General features: G+C 38.5%; 1 protein-coding gene and 1 long non-coding RNA gene across 3 annotated transcripts in view; both read left to right on the forward strand.

Moving 5' to 3' along the window:
* LOC141572199 (uncharacterized) overlaps positions 1–16,095 on the forward strand; it is a 34,866-nt gene extending 18,771 nt beyond the window's left edge. The window contains exon 3 of the long non-coding RNA XR_012497422.1: positions 16,073–16,095. This is a non-coding gene — a long non-coding RNA (uncharacterized LOC141572199). The remainder of the gene's footprint in view (positions 1–16,072) is intronic.
* The window catches only part of MTMR2 (myotubularin related protein 2), a 93,444-nt gene that overhangs the window by 20,029 nt on the left and 56,710 nt on the right, over positions 1–16,705 (forward strand). The window lies entirely within an intron of this gene.

Below are 16,705 nucleotides of genomic sequence, written 5' to 3' on the forward strand. Positions count from 1 at the left end.
CTTAACTTTGAACTTGAACATCATCCTTTATAGCATGTCCACCCCTCAAGTCTTCCGTATGACTTTAATGTCATCGTTGAATTGAATTCTTTGAATGTCATTGAATGTCATCATTCACAAAGCCCTCATTTCCTCAACACTTCCTGCTCCATTTTAGGGACCACTCTCATGATAAAAGGTCTTGGACATAGGAGGTGACCCATTTTGTAGCCTGTAATTAAATGGAATATGGATAACGGAGAAGGATTACTTGGTTTGGAATCATAGCTGTGTTTTTAAACTAAACATGTGTTGGGAAAAAAATTATTTTTGGTGGTGGGGGGTGCAGGACTTGGGAGGAGGTGGCCTTTAATGATTAAACCAGATACTATGGAAAGGCTATAATTTAATTTGAATAGTAATATCACAATTTAAGAAATCTTTACTGTTTGAAATTTCTTGGTGCAACTTATGAAACTAAGAGCCATTTAAAAAAGTGTGTTTGGACCATGAACCTGTGAATCTTTATATGTCATCTTTTCATTTGTGTGTCCAAATTTTATCCAATTTGGCTCTTGTCAGAAACGAGATGATGTGATTTTTTTTTTGACATTTTATGAATTTTCCATGTCTTTTTTTTAAATTTGATAATGTCAAACATTTCTTTGATGTTTTCCCTATAAATTAGTTATTCCTCTAAATTATTTTAATATAAATAGATCTGACCTACTGTTTTATTTCTGTTAATATTATGAACGTGTTGTAAATACTAACTTCTAAAGAGTTCTGATTTTTATTTGGGGACTTTTCTTGGTAAATAAGCATTTATTGAGTTTATTAATTTTACCAAACTAGAAAACATAAACTTGCTTGAAATCATTAGTAATTTTTTGCTGCGAAAGTGCTGAGGGGGACATATATCCAGGAACTCATCTAGGAGGGAGTGGTGTCACCTTACAAGGTCTTTCTGAGAAGATGTCTTATTCCTTAGATAGCCCCGTACATATTTGTTTTTGCTTTAAACTTAAATAATTTTCCACATTTATCACATATGAGTTGCAGGATACTGGCCCTTCCTCCCACTGTTATGTAAGTGTTTATAGATAAAAGAATTTTACACTTTAGACAGCATTTTCATATTATTTTCACTTGGTCTTTATAACTGCCCAGTGAGATAATAAGAGCAAGTGTTTTTATCCTCACTTTGTAATATAAAATTGACGCTAAATGACTTTCCCTGATTTATGAGACCTAATTTTTCTTTCTCTTCTCGTAGCTTAAACTTACATGTCCTGGTTGGCGTGGGAGAGTAGTTTGTCTATGCGTTAGTATTTGCCAGAGTGTCCATTGCATTGTTTTGTCAAGATGTTTTTAGTATGGTTATATATAACAGTCCACTATTAACGCTTAACTGTAGAAAATCTTTTTTGGTCATGAAATAAAATAATACACAGCATTTACCATGAAAACAGGAAGGATCTGTGTTTCTAACAATGCTTTAATAGTTAGAACTGGTTGCTAGAGGGGAAATACGAAATTTCTTTTTCTACAGGTTATTTTGTTTGCTTGTCTTGTTTTAAATGAATTGTATAAATTTTCTGTGGCAGAGATGATCTTATTATGGATGATTTAGCCCCTTGGTTCTGTAAGGATCAAGTTGTTAGAGTTGTTTACATCGTTTTGGTGTTTCTGTTTGTCAGGTAATGTGCTAAACTCTGCATTTATTATTTAATTTTTTATAACTATGTGAACTGCTTCTGGCATATGGTAAGCACTCAGTAATTCACTAAATGGAGGAGTCAGAAAATAAACAAGTAAAACAAAAAGTATGTCAGATGGAAATCAATACTCTAGGAAAAATAAAGGAGGGAGTGACTAGAGAATGGGTTTGGAGTGGTTTGCAATTTTAAATAAAATGGCCAGGGAAATTCTCACTCAGAAGGCAAAGTTTGAGCAAAGAAGCTGGAGGAAGTGAAGGGAAAACAGGGAAATATTTGTGAGAAGAGAGTTACAGATATAGAAAACCAACGGTATAAAATAGTTCTTGAAGTGGAAACTTGTCTGGTGTGTTTGAGGCACCGGGAGGAGTTCTGTGTGGTTTAAGGGAGCAAAAGGGAGAATGGAAGGTGAGATCAGGGAGGCAGGTCATTTTAGGCCATTTTAAGGACATTGGCTTTTATTCCGTGTGAGATGGGAAGGTAATGGAAGGTTTTTTGCAGACGAGTGACTACATCAGATGTTTGAAAAGGATGACTGGCTGCTGTGTAAAGAACAGAGTGGGATGCAGACGCATAGAGATTGGTTTATAAGCAATTGGAATCATCCAGGAGGGAGATTGTAGTGGTGGCTGAAGAGGAAGAGAGAAGTGGTTGGATGCGGGACATGTTTTGTAGGTGCAGCCAACAGGGTCTCTGACTGATCAAACATGTTGTGTAATAGAAGCTTCAAAGGTGACTCCAAAGTTTTTGGCCCAAGAAAGTTTAGAAGGATAGCATTACTGTTTACTAAGATGTTAGAGCTGGTTTCAGGAAGAAGAGCAGGAGTTTGGTTTAAGCATGTTAGACATCTACCTGGAGGCGTTAAATAAATAAATTGTTGGAATCTGGAATTCAGGAAAGAAGTCTGGGATAGCGCGATAAATTTGGGTTCATCAAGTTAAAGATGTTCAAGCTGAGACTATTAAGGAGGGGAGGTATACATAATGAAGATAAGGGGTTCAAGGCTAGAGAGTTCAGGGGTACTCCAGTGTTACTATGTTAAGAAGATGAGAAGCAATCATTACAGGAGACCTGAGCGAAAGAGTGGCTAGTGACTAGTGAGGTACCCCTAAGAGTATGGGGTTTTGGAAGCCAGGGGTAGGAAGTGTTTCAAAGAGAAACTATGTCAAATGCTGCTCATAGATGAGGACTGAGTGTTGACAATTAAGTTTAGCAACATGGAAGTTCTTAATGACCTTGATGAAAGCATTTTTGCTGGTCTGATACAAGTGGGTCCAAGAGAGAATGAGAGGTGAAGAACTGGAAGCAGTGAGCACACACATCTCTTTCAAGGGGTTTGGTTATATAAATAAGCTCAGAGAAGTGAGGTGGTATTTGGAGAGATTAAATTGAGAGAAATAATAGCAGGTTTCGATGTTGGTTGGAATGATAGAGTAGAGAGGGAAAATTTTATGATGTAGGAACCAGAGGGAAGAACTGCTGGAGACATTTTCTTGTGTAGATGAAAAGAGATGAAGTTTAGTGGAAGAGCTGGCTTTAAATGGGAGTGTGGACGATTTCTAGAAGAATGGAAAAGTGTATGAACTAGGGAAATGTGGTGTGATTGCTGGCAGTGTTAAGGGCCTAGTTGAAGTAAGTGATCATGAATTCAGAATAAGTCTAGGCCATATGGGTGTGTTTTTCTCAAGACTATTCAGCTATGTCGATGTGGGTCTGGAGTGGGCAGAGTTGGCTTTAACTAGCATTTGGGTGTTGCCAGGTAAGTATGATGAGGCAAGCAAGTGCAAGGGACTGATTGTAATGATAGGCCATGGAATTTAATAAGTTGGGGAAAGAGAGAAGTGAGGATATAAAATAGTGAAAGCCAATGAAAGGTAGTAGAACCTTGGAGATCTTGGTGGGATTGAACAATTAAAGATGTTGGCTGGTGTACTAACGAGAATGAGTTGGTAGTCAGACAGTAGAATGTTTGAAATGTAAATTAAGGAGGGCTTACAGTTCATTGGTAATGCCAGTGTTTAGGAGATGGTCATGATTTGAGGCAGAGCAGAGGACAAGGTCATTGGAGCCGAGGAGGTCAAGGAGCTGAGAGGCCAGGGTGTTGGCTGCTCATTTATATGGATATTGAAATCATTAAGTATTCTGCCACTTGTATTAATATTAGAAAGAATGATGGCGAACCTGCAGCAAATTCTTCAAAGAATGAGGGGAGAGACTTAGAGATTGGGAGATGACTTTACGGAGGGGTAGTAAGTGGTATAGTTTGAGGACATGAGATTGAATGCTTAGGGCTTTTAGAACCAAAAAGCAAGAATTTCTGAAGAGTGGTAATGAGGAACAAGGTCCAATTTCCAGACTCAGTGGTTGGAGAGGGGTATAAGAGAAAATGAGGGCTTATTTTTCCATTTGAAAGACATGTAGGGAGAGCAGTGTCTTCGGGGGAAAACCAAGCTTTAGGTAGAGAAAAAGGTAAAGAGACCATTTAAGAGACGAGAGAGGAGAGGAAATTTTGCTGATGATGACCTTGAAATCCAGAAGCACAGTAGTTTGGGGGTGGGGGATGGTGAATATCATATGGGATCAGAAGAGGGGTTAGCGTCTGGTAGTTCTGACTTCTGGGAACTGTTGAAAAGAGAGAAAAAGGGTGTAATGAAGTTAGTCCTTACTGCTTTTAAGTTGGAGTGTGGTGAGACTGTGAGTGTTGAGGGGGAGGTGAGGGGAGGTCCTGTAAGGTCACTCACAGTTTCGGGGTCTCCTCTTCACTTTTGCCAGTGGTGTTGAGGGGGGGGTGTTGGGGAGAGATGGAGAGAGAGTCATACTCCTCCAGAGCACTTGGATTCTGATGTCCTTTCTTCTGCTGTTGGAGGCTGGGTGCTGGGAGGGAATGAGTGGTCTTGATTGGAACACAAGGAGCTGAATAAATGACCATTTATATGAGGTAGATCTTGTCATCTCCGTTTTATACATAAAGAAACAGATTCAGAGAGGTAGAACATCCTACCCAAGGTCACATGGCTCTGAGTAGTGGAGTAAAAGAAAATGAAGTCGGCTTAAACAGTGACATAGCTGAGGAGTCAAGGAACAGTAACATTCTCTGAGGTATCAGGTTGTCATTAGAGCCTTAACTTCATTTACTTACAGATCCTACAACATCACTTGGATTCATACTGAATTCTAAATGGGGGATTTAATTAACAATCCAGTCTTCTCATATAGAATGTATTCTTTGTGTTCGTTGTCCAGAAACTTTTTTAAAATCATGGGAAACAAGCCTAAATGTCCTGCTTGCTGGTAGTCCTATCCTTAACGCACGTCTAAATCCAGTTCAGCTTTATCTTCTCCAGGGACTATTCTCTAATTGTTCTCAACTGAACTTGATACGCATTCAGTGAGCTTACGTGATAGAAGTATTGGTGTGTGTGTAGGTGCAGGCACCACATGCATGTGGGTCATCTCCCCACTTAGATAAGAAGCAGCCTGAGGGTGTTTCTCCTTTTGATTCTTCACTCCCTGTCAGCAGCAACGTGATTTGGTCAGAAGGGACCTGCTTCTGTAGCTGGCTCTACCACTAATGTGATACTCTGTTTCACACCATTCACTGCATTTCTCTGGGCTGTACTTTATTTGTAAATGAGGGAGATTCACTAGAATGATCTCAGAAGTCCTTGACTTCTAAGTGAATTATACAATCTATAATTCACTGACTGGCTGTCACCATAGTTGGATAACTAATGCCTATACTTGCATTTGAAAGGAACAATTTAGAAATGTTACTTGGTCTAATTCTAGTAACTTACCGTACAGCTTAGTGGCATTATAACGTGTGGGCTGTCGTTGAGCAGGATCAGAGTGAGAAGCAGGGCTGGAGAGAGACTGAGTACAGAGAAAAGAGTTTGTAAGAGAATCTATATTTAGAGGGCAACTGGAAGAAAAGAATTAGAGAAGGAGAAAGTATAAAGAAAACCAGTAAATTTTAATGACAGTGGAAGTTTAGAGAGAAAAGAACCCTGGGTTTGTTCCTGAGGTCATTAATGACATCCAGAAAACAGTATCAATATAGTAATTGTAATTGAAGGTAGATTTCAATACGTGTTATTAATGATTCTGACATAGATTAGCAACTCACATTGAGTTCCTCCTAAATGTCCAGTGTACACACACACACACACACACACACACACATCCTCCCAGAGGAGACTGGATGGTACAGGATGAAGAGCACAAGAGGAAGGACTGACCTGGAACCTGAGAAGGGGCATGCCATTATCTCAGACAGGAATAACGAGTGGGTTTGGATATAGATAAATACACTGAGAGCAGCAAGAGGTTGAGGCAGTCCGTGCCTCATCACCTCAGGTTTTTTTCATTCACATCAGATCACTGTTTGTAAAACATGATATAGACTGTGTCGATATAATAATTGATTTAACATCTTATCAATAAATCCATTAGATGTTTCTCTTATTTCCCTTGACTGCTCTGTAGCATTACATACTGTTGGCTCCCTATTTTGAAACATTTTTCTTGGCTTTCACTAAATGTTGCTCATGATTTTTCCATCTCTCTGACCATTTTTTACTACACGTCTACCTCCAGTCTCTATTTTATGAAAATGAATATGGTTCCATGCAGTAAATCTCACTTCTCTTCTTGCTTCATCCTGTTCCGGGGCTACAGGATTCAGTCCTATAGATTTAGCTGTCACCTAGCTATAACCTCTCCAGGGAATGTCAAAACTGGTACAGTTTTGTATTTCTGCTTACTTGATGAACACATCCACGGGGATATTTTGCAAGAACCTCAAATTCAACAATATTAAAATCTATTGCATATTTCAACAGACCCGTTCAAACTTGTTTTCTTCTGTATTTCCTATCTTTGTCATTATGTGGCCTATTTCAATTGTCGGTTAAGTGACCTAATGCAATAACATATTAACTAATCTGACTTCCTCTAGAATTTTTCTCCCAATCGATTCTCTGTAACTCCAGCAGAATATATAACACTTCTGCTCAGAAATGTTTGATGGCTTCCTGTTGCCTACAGAATAAAATCTAAACTCTTATCATGGTACCCAGGTTTCTTCATAGAACATAGATCAGCCTTTCTTTCCTCCACCCCTGCGGTGATCCACAAAGCCCAGTCATGTTAGTTTCCCCAAGTAATCTACTTACGCTCTTCTCTGTATGGAATGTTTTCGCTCTTCCACTGTACCTTGAAATCCTACTAACAGGCCAGTGTCCATCAAAAATAACACCTCTTTGAAGTCTGAATCCCGCAGTATAATTTGGACAAGTATGAATCTAATCTTTCCCAGTCACATCCAATCTTTTCCTCTTCTATCCTCCTATGGTAGTTTTTAAACCACGCATAGCGTTCATCACAGTCAGATTTGTAGATAGTTAAATAGGAGTTGGCTTCTCCCATGAGGCTGTAATTTGGGAACAGATTGAATATTGCTGTATCACATGTATCTTCACAGAGCCGTTCATCTGACACAGAGTAAGCAGTAAATCAGCATTGCTTGAGTGAATGAGTGAATGAATGAACCAACGAATGAATGATCAAGTAAAACCTCAAGTCCTTTGGCCTAGTAGTGCATGGGGTGCTGCACGTTTCCCTGTGAATGCCTTGAGCCACCTCAGTCTTAAAAATTCCAAGATAGAGCCAGTCAGCTCCTCAAACTACCTACTTTCCTTAGTTGCTGTCTGATTTGGCACACTGGTTTCTCAGTCAGCAAGACTTGGGATCATATCATACTTTGTCCTTGCTTTCCCTTTCTTATCCTGTCAAGCCAGTTGCCAAGTTCTATTGATTGAATCTCCAGTGTCCCTTGCATCCACTCCTATTTCATTGTTACTGCAAGTTTAAGCCCTTACTACTTCTGATTTGAGGAGGGCATCTAATAGTTTCTTAACAGATTTCTTGCTTTTATCGTGCATTCTTTGACCTATTGTTAAAATAATCCTCCTAAAACACAAAAACTTTGAGTACTTCTGATTGTGTGTTAAAAGTACCCTGTACTCCAACCAAAATGGTGTACCTGTTGCAATAGCTTTAATATGTCCTGAATTTTCCACTTTTTTTTCCCCATGCTGTTCATTTGCTTAGTGAAATTGTTGAGAACCTCTTCTATATTCTGGCTAGCCTCAATCATCATCTCTTTCTCAAAATCTTTCTTAAGCCTGTAAATTAAAGTTGTATATGAACTTTTCAATTTTCAAAACTTTATTTTTCTGTCATTCATTTTTAATATTCTACATTGTATTGTGTTTTTTGTGTATTCTGTTAAGTACGTAGGAGTGAACGCTCATTAGAGGCAGCAATCCTGTCTTAATTATCTCTGTTTCTCTAGGAGTTCCTAGAACAGTAGTGTCTTGCATATAGTAGGTTTTCAAGAGTATTAATTATATTAAACTGAGATTATGGGGTAACTAAAATAATATGCTAGTGAAGGGAGATGAGAATTGATAGTATCACAGCTGAGAAAAGACCATTATTTCTCTTTACAATCAGGTCATTAGTAATTATAGAAAGAGCCCTTTCAGGAGATTGATAGACGCAGAAGCGAGATTGCGAGGGATTAAGCAGCGAGTGGGTACTGAGGAAATGGAGCCAGTGAGGATAGACAATTTGCTGTGAGGTGGAAGATGGCTAAACTCTTAAGAAACGGAACATGGCCTGCAGACTTGGAAAGAGCCTTGTGAAGGAAAACCACATGTAGCGTTTGAAAGAAAAATGAGTGTGCTGTCTGAAATGCAAGTGCCAAGTTTACGCCAAGTCATGTGTTTTCGTTTTTCACCTTGGCAGAGGAGAAGTACTCCAAATGAGTCAGGCCACTGTAGCTAAAATGAGTTCCAGTGTACTGAGGTCACAAGGTTAGAGTAAGTGTGCAAATCATAGGCTACGGAGCCTTGTAAACAACCCTGTCGGGCACGGGCAAGGGTCATTCATGTTCACGAGTCAGTTGAGTTTATATTCCTATGTCCCAGTTCAATCTGATGAAATTATTTAGAGAGAAGAGTTACTGAGCCAGCCATGTGTATTTTTTTAGGGGAGTGGTCTCACCCCGTAATTATTACAGGTATGTTCTGAAATGTAAGATTTGAAATTGAATCATTACTTAGCTAAATTAGAATATTTTTCAAATGTATTTTAAAAGATGGATGTAGTTTCTGGTAAAATCACTTACTATGAAAGCAATGCAAATATTTAAAGAAATTGTGTCTTATATTTCTTGATAGGATGTCATTTATATTTATCTATAAGGAGGGGTGTTGTATTTTCACAGTGATAGTCCAGAGCTCCTGAAATAAGTGTAGCTATTGGATTTAATTTCCCTTTGACTTTATTGTGCACAAACATTCTCTTAAGACTTTATTGTAAGAAACACAATATTGGAATATTTCTATTTAGTCTTTGAGTCTTCATATTCAAGACTAAAGTCGTGATTATCTAATTAGAAAGTATATAAACACAAACACACACATACACATATACTTTTTGGACAGTTAATTTAATTTTTCACTGTTTATGTAGGTACTGTATGAGTGTCACAGACGGTGGAACACTCGTTGCAGAAACCCTCGACTGCATGAGAACTAAAAGGGCAGGGCTCTGAACCTTAAAGCCCCTGACATTGAAGGCAATTCAGGGAATAGCTGTCCTGAGATTCTCAAGTAGGTATATGACCACCAAAAACCTAACCACTAAAATAGTGTAATTGTTACTTTTCCCAGGTAATGAAGCTGTAATGGCCCATGGGGATTAAGTCACTTGGCCCAGGGTACTGCTGTTAGTAACTAGCTAGGACTGAAAACCTGGTTTTTCAATTCCCAACTACTGCTTCTTTAACCATTCCAGTGGAAATAACAGATTCCAACCAATTGTTTAAGGATTATTTGTCATTCACTCAAGACAGTCTCTTTAAAGAAATGTTTTCAGCAGTGTGATAAGAACTTTTTAAATAAAAATGGGATACTATATATGGTATGTAAAATAATACATACGCAGTAACTCAAGAAGGAAAGTAAGACTTTCTGTATATCATCCCTTACTCTCGTTCTGCCCCTCCGCCTCTCCTAAGTTTCTTTTTCCTTTTGTCTTGGATGTTCTAGTTGTGGCCTCTGATGAATTTGATTAGAATAATCCATCTTTTGATCATTCATCCTTTCACTCATTAATTAATTCAATAAATATTTCCATGCTAGGCCCTAGGAGTAGAATGGTGAGCACAATTGACAATGGTTTCTTCCTTCTTAAAGTTTGTAATCTTAAGGGACATAGACATTAATGAAACGATTGCAAAGAAATGTAAGAACAGACTTTGGTAAGTGGAAAGAATGAAAAGCGGAAAGTGCTGTGAGAGCAACTACTAGAGAAACTGGTCTGGAGCATCTGGTCACATTTCCCGAAAAAGCTGATGTTTCAGTTGAGAACTTAAGAAGTTTGGCAGAACCATGCTCCCTGCAGAGGGGCCAGCTTATTTCAGGATCTCCTAGAAGACCAGTGTGATTTGACTGAGGAGAGAGACATGCACAAGAGGAAGCTGGAGAAGGAGGCAGGGAGCAGCCCATACAGTGACCTGAGGCTATGCTAAGGTCGGAGCAGTGGGGAGCCAGTGAAAATGGGAAATAAAAATTATATTTAATATGAAAGAAAAAGGGAGGGAGAAAGGAAAAATTTACATTTTTTTCATGGAAATTACTTTGTGCAATTAGAATATCTATCAAGTTGGGGTAAACAGTTTTGGGAAATGCAGTTCTGAGGAAAACAAAAATAGACTGAATGTTCAGTTTCTACTCACAGTTTTCTTAAAGAAAGGTTATTTATGTAGTATGTATTTTTTTACAAACTGGATCTGGACAATGTAGGCTCTGGCTCTATCACTGCTAGTTGCGTGACCTTGGGCAAGTTTACTCAATATCTCTTTCTAGATTTCTTTCTTTAAATTTTTTATTGACGAATATTGGGGAACAGCATGTTTCTCCAAGGCCCATCACCCCGAAGTCGTTGTCCTTCAATCTAAATCTAGTTGTGGAGGGCGCAGCTCAGCTCCAAGTCCAGTTGCCATTTTCAATCTTTAGTTGCAGGGGACACAGCCCACCATCCCATGCGGGAATTGAACCAGCAACCTTGTTGTTGAGAGCTCGTGCTTTAACCAGCTGAGCCACCCCTCCGGAAGCTCAGCGGCAACTCATTGTCTTCAATCTAGTTGTGGAGGGTGCAGCTCACTGGCCCATGTGGGAATCGAACCAGCAGCCCTGTTGTTCAGAGCTCGTTCTCTAACCAACTGAGCCATCCGGTTGCCCCCTCTTTCTAGACCTCTTAAAGTTGTTCTCAAGAAATTGATAGAAAAACCCAGGGCCACCCATTTATTATTTATTAATCCCATTTATTATTTGATGATGTCAGAACTATAACCCAGGCCACTTGTATTTTAGTCCAGTGATATTTCCATCCTGTACCATTGCTTTTAAGACTGCTGCTTGTCAAACCTTGGTAGCTGAGTTCAAATGAATGCATGGAGGGTTCTTAAAATTACTAGTAGTATTTGTTTTCTTCTTTCTAGATTCTATTATTATATTTTTAGTTTTTTTAAACAAATTTTCAGGTGCATCCAAGAAAGAAGTGTACAATAAACCTCTGATTACCCAGTACCCCGACTCAACTGTTACCAAGAATTTATCACACTTTATCTTTTTTCCTGTTTTTGATTAACTATTTTGAAGCAAATCATATCCTTTCATTCCTACATACTTCATTGCACATTTCTAAAAAATACGGATATTTCCTCACATAATCACATCTGATAAAATTAGGTACAGTTCTTTTTTGTTATCTAATTCTCATTCATACCAAATTCCCCCACTTCTCAAAAAAACCAAAAAAAATCTCCATATAGTTGATTTTTTTAAAAAAATCAGGATTCAAAGTCATGTATTACATGTAGTTATGTTTCTTAAACCTCTTAATTTAGAGAAGTTTCCTCCACTTTTACTTTTCATGTCATTGTCTATTTGCAAACTTTTCTGATTGACCATCCAGCATTCTGTATTGGTTCTTTGTGGTTTCACTTGTTCTTCTGTATTTGTGCTATCTAATAATTAGCCATTAGCCACATATGATTGTTGAGCACTTGAAGTGTGGCTAGTCGGAACTGAGATATGCTGTAAGTATAAAATCCACACCAGACAGTATAAAATAAAGAATACAAAATTTCTCATTAATAACTTTTTATATTAACTGCATGTTGAAATAGAGAAAGGTTGTTATTGATGACATAATTAGGTCTCCTCTTCCAGTGAGTCTTTCCTGTCCTTTTTAATATATTTTTTAGAAGTTTCAAGTTTTTTTTGTATAGAAAGAAAACAATTTTAAAGTATCAATTTCAAATTGGAAATCTTTCACTTCAAAACCAAGAGAAACTCCTTTGATGATGTTTATCTTCTAGGACTATTAGTCAGCTCAGGTTTGCTTCCAAAATCCTATAGAATGGGTGACAAGAGAAATTTATTTCTCACAATCTGGAGGCTGGGAAGTACAGGATCAAGGTGCCGGCTGGTGTGGTTCCGGGTGAGGGCTCTTTCACGGGCTTGTAGGTGGCCGCCTTCTCATTATGTCCTCATGGGCCTTTCCTCAGTGCATGCCGGCCTTCTCTGTCTCTTCCTCTTCTTATAAAGCCACTAATCTTATCAGATTAGGCCCCCACGCTTTTGACTTCATTTAACCATAGTTACCTCCTAAAAGCCCTATCTCCAGTTACTATCACATTGGGGATTAGAGCTTCAACATGACATTTTTTTTTGGGGGGGCACCATTTAATTCATAGCAATGGCAGACTTAATTTTTAAATGGTGTCACACTGACAACACAAATGCTTCTATACTGGGACTAATACTCATTTTTATAATACTTGGTTAAGATAATACTGTCCAAGACATAATTTCTTATTTTGTAAATACAGGTTTTTAATTGTAGTTCTTGATGTTTTATTCCTTTCCGTAAATCTTTGGTTACAGTCACTTTGGGACATTTGTATTCCCATTTGTAATATGTCACAGCTGAAAGTAGTATTAATGAGAGGTGAAATAGCAGCTTTGCCATTATAATTTTATTTATGCAGCTAATCTGACTTGGAGGATAATATGTGCGCGATAATTAACACTCAGTTGATATTCTTTTTTAGACACTTTACATGTTTTGTTGAGAGCAAGGTGGGAATATGATCTGTGATAAATCTTGAAATAGTATACAATAAGAAAAATAGAGGAGGAACTTGTAGATGAATAAACACAATAAAGTGTTACAGGTATTGTGACAGAAATACAGAAAGTGTACAGTAAGGAAAGAAGGAGTCACACCTATTAGATGGGTAGTGGCAGAGGGCATGGAAGTGCATGGAAGACATTACAGACAAAATCAGCAGGGGTAGCATAGGACAGAGGCATGGAATGCTAGAGGGAATCTACAAGCCCTTCCCAATGGCTTCAGATGAGTAAGAGCTACAGCCAGTTATGTAGAACAAGAGCCAGATTGTGGAAGACTTCAAGTGTTATGCCAAGGAGTTTTGGCTCGATTCTGTTGGCCATGAGGAGTCACTATAGATTTAAGCAGGGGAATGATGTGATCAGATCTGTTTTTGAAAACTCACTGTGGTGTTGGTTTGGGATGATTCTTGGATGAGTAGGAGAAAGGAGACAGGTAATTTGCGGTAGTCCAGGGAAGAGGTGTTCCGACAGTAAAAATTAGGATAGAAAAAGTGATGCATTCAAGAGATTAGAGGGAAGTAGACTCTACAGGACTTTCGATTGATGGGATGTGATGGGCTTGCTGAGCACTGCCTTGGGCTTCGCTGATGTTTCTAACCATGAGTCTTAAGTGGCCCCTGTGTGAAGATTTCCTTCATTAGTAGCCAAGGTTTAGCACCGGAGAAGGTGAATGTTACATTGATCCAAATTTAGGATTCGCTGGGCAGTGGTCGCCAGTGGATAAGGGTATAAGTACACTGAAGTTTTACCGAGAGAATATAAAGTGTTACACTATATATTCCAGGTTAGATAGGATGGGAAGTGAAGGCGGAAGAGGAGAGCAATAAAGTGTGACAGTAAAGTGAGGGGTTGAAGGATGCCTTGTCTCTGCTAGGTTGAAGATTAGATGGGAGGTAAATTAAGAAAGTGAGATGTTTGGAAAGGGTAGCATGTGTGGTCAGACATTGGTTACTTTGAGTTTAAAAGTACAGAGGGTGAGTCATTCCCAGAAGCAATAAAATCCAGGGTATGACGACAGAAGCGCCTTGCTAATGTGGGAATGTGGATGAGGTATATAGGAATTGCGGAATTTTGAGGTAGATTGTTGCATGTTTATCCTTTTGGACATATAAATTCCCTTGATGATGACAGCGTTGGAGTAGAAAGAAGCTTTGGGGAAGAAAGTGAGCCAGTTGGAAAAGTCCTTAGTGAGTGAGGAGTAATTAGAGGTAAGTGCGTGACAGACAGTTACAGGGAGACTGTGTACCCAAATGCTATGCATCTCAGCAAGAAGGCTTTTATACATGGAGATGGAAAAGTAATACTAGTGTACAAGCATTAGAGAGGAGCTGGGGAAATGCTGGTTTCATCTTTGGGCTTTGAGAGAAAGAGTCTTCTCTAGGGAAGTGAATTCCTGGAAGAAGGTGTCAGTTGAGGCGAAGAGGTGGAGGGGAGAATTCTGTTGAAGATGTGAGGGAGTTTATTCACCATAGAATAAAGATTCCAGGATACAGGTTAGGAAGAGTTAATAGGTGAAGGAAGACTTGGACAGGGAAAATGGATGGAGGAAACACATAGTCAGAGTAGAAGGTCTCGCATTTTTGGAGAGTGGCTCAGGATAACCAGGATAACAGGAACGTTCGGATTGACTTTGGTGAAGTTTATGGTTCTAGGAACACTGAGGGCTGAAGTGGTATTGGTTACTTAATGAAGTTAGCAGACTGCAGTCTGCTCCGAGTTCAAATGTCTTGCCGATTACAAGATTCTTATTATCTAGCAGTTTATAATTTAAAAAGGAGGTGGCCATGTAATTAAAAAGCTCTAGTCTAATGTGGAAAGTGGAAAGTGCAATTGTAGAGTGTAGACAGAAGTCAGTGACAGTGCAGAGGAAGCTGAGTTTAGTTCTAGCTGAAAGGCCTCGGGGAGACTTCTTAGAAAAGCGAGCTTTTTGACTGGGTCTTAAAGAGTAGGTAGGATTTTAATTTATAGATTGGGGTAAAGGGGCATTCTGTTTTGGAATGGCATGAACAAAAGTATGAATTCACGGAAATACAGAACTTGTGTGTGGAACACTTCATGAAAGGTAAACAGAGAGAGCTTGAGCTCAAGATGAGCAAGGGAGAAATGGGAAAGAGCAGTGGAAATTAGATTATATTGTACCAGCAGCCCATGGCGATCAGAAACATGTAAAGAGCCCGTATGACAGAAGAAAAAATAACTACTGAAAATAGAGCTCTGTATTCTAGATGTCCATGCCCACCTTCAGTGTGAGTAGCCACGGAGGGCAGCACTTCTTGTTTATGCCAGGAGAGCTCTCGATAGGTGTGTGTGTGTGTGTGTGTGTGTGTCTGCCTGCCATAATCGCAAGGACAGTACTATGATATAACCCTGACCCTGTTCCTTCTAGCCTCTCATTGCTTGCCTGGAGTGTAAAACCTTTTATAAACTGGTTATAGTGAAGTACACATTAGCGCTTCTTCAAATACAACATTGTGAATCATAGTATCTACCCATGTTTATGCATGAGTGAAAAGAGAAGGCGGTAATTAAAGGCGGTTTGCCACACTTTTATTTGTAAGACTGATTCTTTGAATTTGAGATTGCAAAGTATTAGTTGCAGAACTTGGTTTTGTTTATTTTATTTTTCTTAGATTTATTTACTTTGGCTCTAAAGAACTACTTGGTTTCTTAGTCGTGCTTGCTGTAATATTCTGTCAATATTATTTTTTTTTAAGTAATATACTACTCTCTCTTAATTCCAGATTGTCTTTTATTGCCTTTAAGAGTTTTATCTGTTCGCCCAGAAGGTCACATGCATAAAAAGTAGTATTACTCATTTGAACTTGCCCAAAATATACTTTATGAGGTATTAATTGCTATATCACTTAGAATTGTGTCTGGTTACACAGAATATAAAACTCCATTATAGTGATTTTAAAAATTGAACTCCATTTATTTACATAACAAAAATTTCCTTAGTGCAGTTGTTGGTGTGGATTTGGCTGTTCAGTGATATGAGGACTTTGTGTTCTGCCTAGTGTTGGCGCCCTGTCCTGAGCAAGCCAGCATGTCGGTCATGCTTGCATGATGGCTGCAGTGTTTCTAAGTTTTATATTCTTGTTCCAGGCAAAAGAAAGTGGGAAAGGTTTAGGGCTACCCAGCTGTTTCTGCTCCCCTTTATTAAGAAAAGATTCCAAAACCATCAGCAGACTTCCTTTTACATCCCATTGACCAAAATTGTGTCACATGGTTCTCTGGCCACAAGGGAGCCAAAAGCAAACATGTCATCTTGGGCTGTGCACAGACTATCCTGATCAAAGTCACGGAAGAAAGAGGTACAAATTATCTATCTATCTATCTATCTATCAATCAATCAATATAGATATATAGATGTGTGTGTGTGTGTGTGTGTGTGTGTGTGTGTGTGTGTACGGAGTAGGCAGCAAACAGTATCTCAAAGTATGGTGCCTAAAGTTTGTTTTACTTGTTATTTTAACGCAGATAGCATTTAATTAATTAGAAGTTGGTTACAACAATAAAAGGGAAAGAAATAAAACATTCTGCACCTCTTAATTTCTCTTTCCTTACATTGTAAAACTAGATAATAGGGTTTTTTATGACTGGTCTTTTGTATAATATATATTGGATATAAACATAGAACAATCAAAGTCATACTTTGAAATAGTTAATAAAAAAAGAGATGTTTACGTTTGAAAAAATATTGTTCCCACTGGAATACCATTTTCATCTACTTAAGTG

This window comes from Rhinolophus sinicus, linkage group LG06 (assembly GCF_036562045.2).
Source record: "Rhinolophus sinicus isolate RSC01 linkage group LG06, ASM3656204v1, whole genome shotgun sequence".
NCBI lineage: Eukaryota > Metazoa > Chordata > Mammalia > Chiroptera > Rhinolophidae > Rhinolophus > Rhinolophus sinicus.